Source organism: Chrysochloris asiatica, unplaced genomic scaffold (genome assembly GCF_000296735.1).
Source record: "Chrysochloris asiatica unplaced genomic scaffold, ChrAsi1.0 scaffold00074, whole genome shotgun sequence".
Classification (NCBI taxonomy): Eukaryota; Metazoa; Chordata; class Mammalia; order Afrosoricida; family Chrysochloridae; genus Chrysochloris; species Chrysochloris asiatica.
Genome location: NW_006408592.1, coordinates 4,468,147 through 4,480,931, shown reverse-complemented (window position 1 = coordinate 4,480,931; position 12,785 = coordinate 4,468,147). Strand labels below are relative to the sequence as shown.

Genomic DNA, 12,785 nt, shown 5'->3' with positions numbered 1-12,785 from the left:
AAAATACATGTTATCCCTTTATTACTGTTGCAAAACCAGGGAACTATCTGAAGACAGAGAAAGGAAGGTAGGTAAGAAAAATTCTGCCTGCGATTTAGGATATAAAAATTAATAGCTAATTTTGCACTCAGGTTAACACCAAAGAAAAACTGGATACTTTAAAGATCAATCATTTTATGGGACTATCAAAAAATAAAAAAGCTTTGATTAACTGAGTTTCAGAAAGATAAAATTCTTTACAGGTATAGAGTGAGTTGTAGAAGCTTCCTGGAGCAAATTTCAAGGGGGGGTAGGGGCATGCAGGCAGGAGACAAGGAGTTCTGCCAATGACCAGGAGCCCTGGTGGTGTTGTGACTTAAGGACTGGGCTAATAATTGCAAGGTTGACAGTTCAAACCCACTGGTGGCTCCACTGGGGAAAGATAAGGCTGTTTGAAGTTCCACCCTGTCTGATAGAGTCTTTGTTAGTTGGAACTGATTGATGACAGTGGGTTTTGGGGCCAATGACTAAGAAACTTTCTCTGGCTGGAATGAGATTAAAGGAGTTAGTGGCTGTGGAATCAGGTAAGGACCCTGGTGGCACAAAGGATTAAGCATTGGACTGTTGATTATAGTCAAAGAAAATGTGGACCAGTCAAGAGCAAAGGTCACGCAATGGTTTTGGGGGATGCTCAAGGCATTTTCCTTGCTGATTTAATGGAGGGCCATTAAGAATTTGGAGAAAGTTAGCCAATGTTTTCTCCAGAAAACACCTGGAAAAACTTGACCAGAGTCCAAAAACAACAACAAAATAGTTGTCATAACCTCCTGAGCTGCCCTAAGTTTAACTGACCCAGCAGATATTCTTAAAAGTCATTGATCTGAATAGACCTTTTTTTTTTTTTGAAGGCATCCTAATGAGACTAACCACCACTCATCTCTCAGTTTGTCATACTGTGGTGGCATGTGTGTTACTGTAATTCTGGAGGCCATGCCACCAATATTTTAAATAGCAGTAGGGTCACCCATAGTGGACAGGTCTCAGCTGAGCTTCTAGAGGAAGACAGATTAGGAAGAAGGAGAGACAGACTACTTATGACAATTTAGTCACTGAAAACCTTATAAATAGCAATGAAACTGTCAGCAGCAGACTACTGAATATGGAAACATGATGAAGAGCACCAGAATATTATAGGATATAGTGCCAGAAGATGAGCCTCTGAGGTTGGAAGACACTCAAAATATGACTAGGGAAGAGCTACCTTCACAAAATCGTGTTGACCGTGAGGATGTGAATAGAGTAAAGCCTTTAGGACCTTCATTTGCTGATGGGGCACAACTCAAAATGAAAAGAAACAGCTATAAACATCCATCAATAAACAGAACATGGACTGTATGAAGTGTGAATCTAGAAAAAATGGAAATTGTTAAAACTGAAATGGAATGCATAGACACTGATATCCTAGCCATTAGAGAGCCTAAATGGACTGATATTGGTCATTTTGAAGCCATTGTGAAGCTGACAATCACATGGTTTACTTTGCTGGGAATGACAAATTCAAAATGAATGGCGTAGCATTCATCATAAAAAACAATATTTCAAGATCTGTCTTGAAGTACAACATTGTCTGTTACAGGATAATATCCATGTGCCTACAAGGAAGAGCAGTTAATACAAATATTATTCAAATTAACACATTAACCACAAAACCAGTGATGATGAAATCGGAGAATTCTACCAATTTATTCAGTTTGAAATTGATCAAACATGAAATCAAGATATATTGATAATTTCTGGTAAATGGAATACAAAGGTTGGAAACAATGAAGAAGGGTCAGTAGTTGGAAAATGGGGCCTTGGTGACAGATACGATGCTGGAGATCACATGATAGAATTTTGCAAGACCAGTGACTTCTTCCTTGTAAATACTTTTAAAACAACATGAAAGATACACATGGACCTCATCAGATGGAATACAAATTGATTACATCTGTATAAAGAGATTGTGGAAAAGTTCAATATCATCAGCCAAAACAAGACCAGGGACAGAGTGTGGAACAGATATCAATGGATTGTGTAAAAGTTCAGGCTGAACCTGAAGAAAATTGAATAAAATCTACGAGAGGCAAAATATGAACTTGAACATATCCCACCTTAATTTAGAGATCATCTGCAGAACAAATTTGATGCATTAGACACTAAAGTCTGAAGATCAGAAGAGATGTGGGATGACATCAAGATCATAATACAGGAAGAAAGCAAAAGATAATTAAGAGGACAAGAAAGACGGAAAAGACCAAAATGGATGTTAGATGAGACCCAGAAACTTGCTCTCTGGTGTAGAGATGCTAAAGCAAATGACAAATGAAGAGGTGAAAGAATTGGGTAGAAACTTTCAAAGGGCATCTCGAGAAGACAAAATCAAATATTATAACAAAATGTGCAAAGAAAGACCTGGAGTTAGAAAAACAAAAGAGAAGAACATGCGCAGCATTTCTCAAACAAAGCTAACTGAAGAAAAAAATTCAAACCTCAACTTGTATTATCGAAGGATTCCATGGGCAAAATAAAGGCGCTCTAATAGCATAGTGTGGCGCTGTGGGTTAATGTGCCAGACTGCAAAGCCACTTGAACTGCAAGGTCGGTGGTCAAGCTCACCAGTTGCTCCTCAGAAATCCTACACAGGTTTGTTATGGGTCGGAATCAACTTGACGACACTTGACAACAACAACAACAATAGTATAGTGGTTACAAGTCAGGCTGCTAACTTCAACGTCAGCAGTTCTAAACTACCAGATGTTCCACAGGAGAAAGATGAGGCTTTCTGCTCCCATAGATTTATCGCTTCAGAAACTCTATGCAGGATGGCCATGAGTCGGAACCCGCTTCACAGCATACCCCACCACCACCACCACCATGGGCAAAATACTGAATGATGCAGAAAGCATCAAAAGAAGATGGAAGGGAGTTCAAGAACTATGAGAACCAGAAGGCATGGCTGGAGTTCTTGTCCCTGGATACCACGTGAATGGAGATAGTCATGTAGCTCTTCTGGTGGTGGCTGAGTTCCGAAGCAAGGAGACTTGGAAAGGACTGTTTTGGATCAGCAGCCTATTCCACTGATGGACAGGAACCAAGCAGGTGAGCTTCCAAGCTGCAAGTCAGCTTCATTGACTCCGTGTGTACCTTTGTGTGCAAGTTTTCCTGCTTCCACAAGGAGAGGCTGCCCATGTTCGACAGGCTGCAGAACAACAAAAAAAGAGTGGAAAACCCTGGCAGATGAGTATGAGGAGCCAGGAGGTGTTGGGAGAGAAGAAAAAGGAGGAGACAGTGGTGGCCAAGAAAGTGAGCACAGAGATCTATAATGGCAACCCTGCCTCAAAGTCTCCAACCTGCTGCATCCTGTGAGCACTCTCCCATCAGGCACAGGAGCTTAGGAAGCATGGGAAAAGAGCTGGAGGATATGATGATGATTTAAACGTTTTTAAGGTTTGTGTTTTTATAAATTAACCAAGCAAACAACAACAACAAAGATGGAAGAGATATATAGAGTCACTATACCAAAAAGAAATGGTCGATGATCAACCAATCCAAGGGAAAGCATGTGATCAAGAGCCAATTATACTGAAAGAGGAAGTCTAAGGTGCACTGAAGTCATAGACAAAGAATCGGGCTCCAAAACTGATGAAGTTGAATTCTTTCAATGAACTGATGAAATACTGGAGGCACTCACTCATTTATGCCATGAAATTTGGAAGACAGCCAACTGACTGGAAGAGATGCATGTTTGTGCCCATTCAAAAGAGAGGCAATGCAACAGAAGGTACAAATCATCATACAATATCATTAATATTGCATCCAAGTAAAACTTTGCTAAGGACAATGCAAAAATGGCTGCAACTGTACATTGGCAGAGAACTGCCAGAGGTTCAAGCCAGATTCAGAAGAGCACATGGAACAAGGGATATCATTTCTGACATCACATGGATCTTGGTTGATAGCAGGGAATATCAGAAAGATGTTTCTTTCTGTGCTTCATTGACTACACAATGGCCTTTGATTGTGTGGATCATGACGAGCTATAGAAATAATTTTGGAAAAAGAGTATTCTGGAACACTTAATTGTACTCATGAAAAACTTGTGCATAGACCAAGAGGCAGCTGTTTGAAGAGAACAAGGGAGCACAGAATAGTTTAAAATTAGGAAATGTGTGTGCCTCGTTTGTGTTCTTTCACCATACTTATTCAATCTGTATGCTGAGCATACAATCTGAAAAGCTGGATTATATGAAGAAAATGGTATCAGGATTGGAAGAAGACTCGTTAAAAACCTGCAATATGCAGATGATACAATCTGGCGTGTTGAAAGAAAAGAGGACTTAAAATAGTTACTGATGAAGATAAAAAAAAAAAAAAAAAAAAAAACAGCCTTCAGTATGGGTTGCACCCTAATGTAAAGAAAACAAAAATCCTCACCACTGGACCAATTAAGAGCATCATGATAAATGTTGAAAAGATTAAAGTTATCAAAGACTTCGTTTTGCTCCAATCAACCATCAACATTCATGGAAGCAACAGTCAAGAAGTGAAATGATATATTGTATTAGGCAAATCTGCTGCACAAGATCTATTTAAGGTGTTGAAGAGCAAAAACTGTCAGTTTGAGCACTAAGGTGTGCCTGGCCCAAGTCATGGCAATTTCAATTACATCATATGCATGTGAAAGTTCAACAGTGAATAAGGAAGACTGTAGAATAATCGAGCAATGATGTTAGAAGAGAATATCAAAAGTGCCATGGACTGCCAAAAGGACAGATTTGTGTCAGAAGACATGCAACCAGAATCCTCCTTGTGAGCCAAGATGGCCAGACTTCATCTCTCATACTTTGGACATATTACCAAGTGGGACCTATCCCTGGAGAATGACAACATATTTGCTAAGGTGGAGGGGTGAAGAAAAAGAGGAAAATCCCCAATGAGATAGATTGGCACAGTGGCAGCAGCAATGGGCTCAGGTGTAGTATTGATTGTGAGGTTGGCATGAGATTGAGTAGTGTTTCATTCTGTTGTGCATAAGGACACTATGAGTTGGTACTGACTCAATATCAGCTAATAACAAGAAGAACAAGGAGACTAAGATAAATGTATAATGAAAGAACTTGTCTGCAGTCATTCATGGATGACAGAACATGTTTAAACATGTCTTGTTTGGAATAAACCCATTCACGTAGGAATCAGAACCCTAGTATCAAAAGTTGTCACTTACCTTTATACTGTATGATTCTATGTACACGACCAGAAGGTCAGCGAATATGAAGTAAACCCTCAAAGAGATGGTTTGATACAATAGCCACAACAACAGGATCAAATATCTTGGAACAGGAACAGGACTGAGTAATATTTTACTCTGTTATGAGGTTACTATGGGTCAGATGTGATTTGAAGACAACTAATAAAGGTTACTACAACAAAGAAAAGGTAAAATGAATTTATGATGAAAAATTAAGAATACTAATTGTTTCTGTAAGGACACAAATGTAAAGGACACAAGGAAATATTTTTAGGGTAATAAACTTTTTATAGGCTGCTCTGGCTATGTAGGATCAGCACTGGACGGCAAACCACAAGGTTGGCAGTTCAAACCCACCAGCTGCTCCTCAGAAAACCTATACAGGGTTGGTATGAGTTGCAATAGACTCAATGACACTCAACAACAACAACAGTGTCTGTATTTTGACTTGACTTGTGATGTTTGTTATATGAAGGTATAACAAGTCAGTTTGGCCAAAATATATCAAATCACATTTCAATATGTGTGCATTTTGTTGTATATAATTATACCCCATTTAAAAATTTTCAGGTGGTGGTAGTGGTTATGTGCCATGGAGTCGGTTCCGACTCATAGCGACCCTGAAGAGAATTTCAGAGGCTGTAAATCTTTACAGGAGCAGAAAGCCTCATCTCTCTTCTGCAGGACAGCTGGTAGTTTCGAACTGCTGACCTTGCAGTTTGCAGCCCAATTCATAACCACAAAAGCTCAGCTGGTTGGTTGTGTGTAGTGGAGTTGGTTGTGACTCACAGTGATCCTCCCCTCTTCCCAATGGGTTTCTGAGGCTGTAAATTGTTATGAGTAGAAAGTCTCATCTTTTTCCCAAAGAGAGTCTGGTAGATTTGAACTGCTGACCTTGCGATTTTCAGAGCTAACTCATAACCCACTATGCTACCACGGCTCCCGAGTCAACCTTAAATTATGCTGCTAAAATATAACATAAAATGAAAAGAATCAAAATTTAACTATAGAAACCAAACTAAGTAATAATAAAATATAACTGCTGTTAGCTATCATGAAGAATAAACTATAGGATAGAGACTATAATACCCTTCCCAAGTTTCCTGTTTGGAATTAAGCATTGGACTGCTAATTACAGGGGTGGTGGTTCAAAAGTACCAGCTGCTCTGTGGGAGAAAGACAAAGCCATTTGTTTCCATAAGGATTTATAGTCTTAGAAACCCTATATAGGGTTGCTATTAATCAGAACTGACTCGAGGGCAGTGAATTTGGTTTTGTTAGAGTTCATGAATCCAAAGTATTCTCCTATATATTCCTCCTTTATGGCATTTCCATTATATCATAGAATGGACGCACATGATAATCTATTGTAGTCTAGTGAATGAGTATCATTCTACTTGTAATCTTCCATCACCTCACCTTCTGAAACCAGCCCAGAACAATACCGGTCAATACCCTGGGAAAGAGAAGCTTTCAGAAAAATTATTTTGAATAACATAAAATTTTGATAGGTTGAAAAAAAAAAACAACCTACAGGGTTATATATATGGTTGATGTCCCAAGCCCTAAACGTTTCCTATTGTTTCTGGTAAAAGCAATATTGAAAAATATAAAGACAAAATTGTAACTTGTTTTCATCTCCAAGAAACTCAGGATATGAGAATCAGATTAAATTCAGTAGGAAATGCTTTTTGTTAAAGCGGAAAAAGGATTAATTATTCAGACATTTGTTGTGGAGATAAGACATATTTATCAAAATTCAATAGAGTAGATAACTCCAGTATTTCCAAATTTAGAATATATGCTAAAGTTCCATTTTGATAAAAGAGAACGAGGCTGTAAGTGTATAAATCCTAACGTGCAAGCTTGAGAGGTTCAGTACATTGCACATAAACCATTACACCAATATGCTGGTTTCATTAGGATCCATCTACACTAAACCCTATTTGCCTCATTCAGACTGTTTCATGTTTTCTATTACTTTCAAATGAAGTTAGCCATCTGTAGAAAATGAGCAAATGGAATATTTATGAGTTAAGAGATAATTTTTATCCTCTCTGGAGAGTTTCTTTCTTTGGGTTGTTTATTACCTACATAGCTCAACTGTATAAAAATTGATTAGATATCATTTCCCAATTATGGTGATGCCAGAACATATGCCTCAAAACAAACACTGAAAGCATAGTAAAGAACTGCTTTCAAGAGTGAATACCAATTTTTTGGACACTAAACCTTACATTTTAGAGCTCTGGTAGCGTAGTGGTTACGAATTGGGCTGTGAACCGCAAGGTCAGCAGTTCGAAACTACCAGCTGTTCCGTGGGAGAAAGATGAGGCTTTCTGCTCCTGTAAAGATTTACAGCCTCTGAAACCCTGACAGGGTCGCTATGAGTTGGAATTGACTCTATGATACATAACAACAACAACAACAAACCTTACATACTTTGAGGAGCTCTCTCTTAAGAAACATGCCAGAAAAGTATAAAAGCACTATTGCTAAGACTTCTTCCAGGGTTTTAAAAAGGACTCTGAAAATAAGGGTCCTGGAAATCTCATTAGCTTAAAGGTAAATCTGACTTTATAAGCACTTTTGGAGCTGTTGGCAATAGATTGAAGGATTTGTCTTCCTGAGGACGATTTGGAAATTATCAAAGGCATTTGAAATTTCTCATATTGATTTGAAAACAAATAGTTAATGAACCTTTTCTAACAGGCCATTTGGTTGAATTTAAGTAATAACTTGCTTTGCCTTTTTTGGGTGGGAGAGAGTGAAGGAAGTGGAAAGTTCCCACATGAAAATCCATGCTGCCATATTGAGTTACATTGTTTACCTGTAGGAGGAGCTGCACTCATCTCTGACTTATTCCTAGACCATATTCTGGAGTCCCGGTGTGGCGCTGTGGGCTAATGTGTCAGACTGCAAAGTCATTTGAACTGCAAAGTCAGTGGTTCAAGCTCATTAGCTGCTCCTTGGAAACCCTATAAAGTGTTGCTATAGGTTGGAATACTCGACAGCACTTAACAACAACAGACCATATTCTGGCAAGTATAAATCCTCCAAATGGAAAGAATTCTTAGTCCTTTAGACTTAGGTTAGAGGAAGTTTTAAATTTTCAGCTCCCCCTTTTCCTAATTTGTCACACCACAAGAAAATTAATCACCCTCTATCTGATCTTCCATAGCCTTTGTAGCCATTTCAATTACACCATTTTTCTCATTTTCATTAGTTATCTGTATATGAGCCTGACTTTGTTAGAATGTATGCTTCTTAAGAGGAAGGGCATAGCCTATCTTTAAACCTAAATGGCCTAATTCATAACAGAGGCTCAAAAATTGAATGAATAAGTGCTTTAGTCACATGCAACTAAAATTATGATCCAAAGGACTGGTAACATCAGCATTACCTAGGAATTTATTAAAAAATTTAAATTTCCAAATATCCCAGGTCTAGTTAATAACATCAATGGGCTCAAGCATGGCGGGCTCAAGCATGGCAACAATAGTGAGACTGGCCCAGGATTAGGCAGTGTTTCATTCTGCTGTGCATAAGGTCACTGTGAGTCCGTATGGACTCGATGGCACCTAACAATAACAACAACTTAATAGCAGGAGTCCTGGTGTGGTGCTGTGGGCTAATGCATTAGACTACAAAGTCAGTTTTAACTGCAAGTTCAGTGATTCACGTTCACCAGCTGCTCCCTGAAAACCCTATACAGGATCACTATGGGTCGGAATAAACTTGATAGCACTTAATAACAACAGTGAATATCAAGAACCCCAGGTTGTTCCTATGCATATTAAAGTCTGAGAAGCATTGTGGTTGTTATTCTACTATCTTTTAAAGAGGATGTATCAATAAGTACATAACAGTATACTTTACAACAATTGTTCATTTATTTGTTCTTGAAATGTTTGCCTCCAATGATCCCCCCAGAAAGAGCAAAAGACTCAACTGCTCACTCTCCCACCTATTCTTTCTTGTTCCAATACAATAAAATAGAAATTTAAAAGACACAAATTTAATGAAATTTGTGGAAAAAAGTCAGTGGAGTATCACAAATACTACATGAAAATTGAGCTGTCATTTCAGATTAAAAAAACCCTGGGGTTTTGACAGAGTTATTTATAAACAAATCCTCCAAGATCTCATGCTTAATTCACTAAAGGCTTTGTAGATTAATACTTCTACTTACAATGAGTTTAAGATGAATAGGTAGTCTCGGAAATTGAGAAAACATTAAAGTAATCCGGATTGTATTCCCAATTCAGACTTTTAAAAGTGTGTGCCTATGAATCCTAGGAATGGAAATTAAATCTCAGAGAGTTTTGATTCCATGAAAAAAATCATAACTAGTGTATTCAATTCAAAGACTTCCTGTCTACCTCCCTGTTGATATTAACCAATTGTCATGGGTTTTTCCAGTTTAACTGTGAGTTAAAGTCATCTTGGCTTTATCATAACAGTGGCTATCTTTTAAGACAGTTAATCTATTGAAAAGAGGGATCATGTATTATAAATGTGATTAAGCCTGGATAGGTACAAACATATCCATTTGAAGAAGATACATTTCAATGCAAGTCTTAAGGAAGAATCTCAAAAGAAATTAAAGATTGCAAAGAACTGTCACCTATGGCAGAAGCTATTAGTCATGTCAAAGTGAAGAAATAATGACTGTCTTAGAGTCCCCAACTTCTTCAAGGTGAACTTCAAAAGAATGAAACAACTTCAGAGAAAAACACAGGGTTAAAAGTATGAATCCCAGTAGAGATGCTGCTGTGGGAATTAAGCAGATTCCTGCTTGAGTCAATACATAGGTCCAATATGTATCAAAACTTATTTTTACTTCTGAAGAGTCACATTATAAATTTTCAATAAAACATGAAATTAGGAAATTAGGAAACATGGAATCATAGGCATAGTATCTTGGTTTGGCTTCTATATAACTCTGCAATATCCATAAACTTGGTAAAATATTGTTACTGGGCAATTTGGCCTTATTTTTTTTATCTGGATTAGGCAGAATAGGATAGGTAGGCTATGCTGCTTTCAAAATTAACCCTATATTTCAGCATCTTAATTTCTGCATTTTTTTTTCCTTAAGCAGTTCTATGAATTGAGCCATTCTCCAGACTTTTAAATAAGAGTTGGAAGTCAAGAAATGAATTTTCACAGTCTCAGCTCTCAACTCATTCGCTGGCATTAGTCACAAGCCTCTACCTAGCTTCAAGGGGGATAGGAAAGATAGTCTTCTGTATGTGTGTTCATGAAAGGAAAGAGACCCAAACATTAGGGAAATTTTAATATTACCCTTTAAGGAAGCATGGTAAGGAAGGTGATATAAATCCAGCATCAGTAGAAACAACTATCTCTAAGATGAGAGGGAATAGAGGCATAATTTAGATGAAAAGATAGAAAATATCATCACTGGTCACAGACAGGGTTACCACATGTTTACTGTAGAAGTAGTCTAGGAAAATGATGCATTGGTCAACGGCTTTGAGTTGGCATGTAACTTAAATGAATTAGGATTGCTCAATTATAAGAAACACAAGAATGGAAGTTTTGAAAAGGAAAGAACTACAGGATACTGTATTAGTTTTCTATTGCTGCATAACAAATTACCACAAGCATGTGTTTTGTTGTTAAGTGCCATAGAGTCCATTCCAACTCACAGTGACCCTGTATAGGGTTTCCAAGGACCAGCTTGTGGTTTGAACCCTTGACCTTGTGGTTCAAACTGAAAATCATTAATTTATTATCTCACATTCTGTAGGTTAGAAGTTTGGCATGGCATGACCAGAATCTCTACTCAGGGTCTCACTAGGTTAAATCAAATTGCCCAGGGCTAACATTCTCATGTAGGGTTAGGGAGCCTTTCTCAAGATGATTGGTTGTTGGCAGAATGTATTACCGTCTCACAGTTTTCATGTGGTCCCCTTCATCTTCAAGTCAGTAACAAAGGGTATCCTGTTCCAATGTCTGAATTCTTCTTCTTACTTTATATTCTGATTTTAAGAGCTCATGTAAATATATTGGGCCACCTGGGAAATGCAGATAATCTTCATATGTTCAAGGCAACTGATTAGTAACCTCAGTTGTAGTACAAAACTCTGTTTTGTCATGTAATGGAACATAATTATGGGAATAAACGCAAACAGTAGAGACCACGGGGCCAAAATTCTGCCTACTATACTGTAATGGAGTCCTAGTGTGGAATTGTAGAACTAGCACTGGATTTCAAGGCCAGTTTGAGCCACAAGATTAGCAATTCAAACTCACCAGCAGATTCTCAAAAAACTATTGATGGTTGCTATGAGTCAGACAGCGCTTAACCACCACCATAGGCTAAAGCACTAGACTACAAGTGCAGTATGAACTTAAGGTCGGTGGTTCAAACTCACCAGCTGCTCCTTGGAAACTCTATATAGGGTCATTATGAGTCAGAACTGACTCACTGGCACATAACAACAACAACAATACAGAAATAGAAACTCTATTCCAATTATTTATTTTTTCCGTATAAAGATTGAATTTGTCTAAGAGGTTATCATAAAGTGTATTTGTACTTGCAGGGGATCTGGGTTGGGATAAGTGATAAGTAAGAAATAAAAAAATATAGAGAAATAAAGACTGAGGCTAATTTAGGAAAGAGAAAAATGAGAAGAAATAGGAGAATAGAGAAAGCTATATGGGGAAGAAGGTAGAGATAAGTAAGGAAAATAAAAAAAAAAAAATAAGCAAGGAATGTGCAACTGAAAATATGAAGGAGACAACAAGGTTCACATAAAGAGTCAGTGGAGAGGTGTTATATCAGGCTTTAGTAAGCAATGGACTGTGAACCACATGGTCCGTGGTTAGAGCACACCATCAGCTCCTCAGGAGAACGATGAGGCTTTCTGCTCCAGTGAAGATGTAAAGACTTGGAGACCCTATTTAGGGTTGCTATGAGTTGGAACTGACTCAAAGGCACTTAACAACAACAACAACAACAAATACGGGTTGTTAGCTGCAAAGAGAAGGCTGTATTGCCTAAATTAATTCAGACATTAAGAAGCATAAAAATGGTGAGAATTTTCTGATTCCAATATTATTTAAATGAATCATAATGAATAAAGTAATTTTGTTTTTCTGAGCTTCAAGAGCTGACTGTATGGGATCATAAAACTACAACAACAACTGAGGTTATCAGTATGCATATGAGTGGTCATCTCAAACTGCTCAAAAGCAGAGTCAACGTTAGAAACAAAGCCCTGTTATTTAACAGCATTCGATCTCTGCATAGATTTTAAGTTGCTCCTTTATGTTTTACATATATACTTTTATAGAACTTTTTATTGTGAATTAAGTGATAGTTTACATGGGAGAATATCAGTTTTACACTCATCATTTCATTGCAGTGATTACAATCTCCTCCATGCATCATCATTCTACAGTATTTGCTTCTATCCCCACAACTTTTTTTGTTATGTTTGGGGATGTACACAAAGACACTCAGGAATATATATATATATATTCT

General features: G+C 37.7%; 1 protein-coding gene across 1 annotated transcript in view; it reads right to left on the bottom strand.

Annotated features, from left to right (window-relative positions):
• Nucleotides 1-12,785, bottom strand: part of DLG2 (discs, large homolog 2 (Drosophila)) — a 1,151,973-nt gene that overhangs the window by 1,009,312 nt on the left and 129,876 nt on the right. The gene's annotated exons all lie outside the window — the stretch shown is intronic.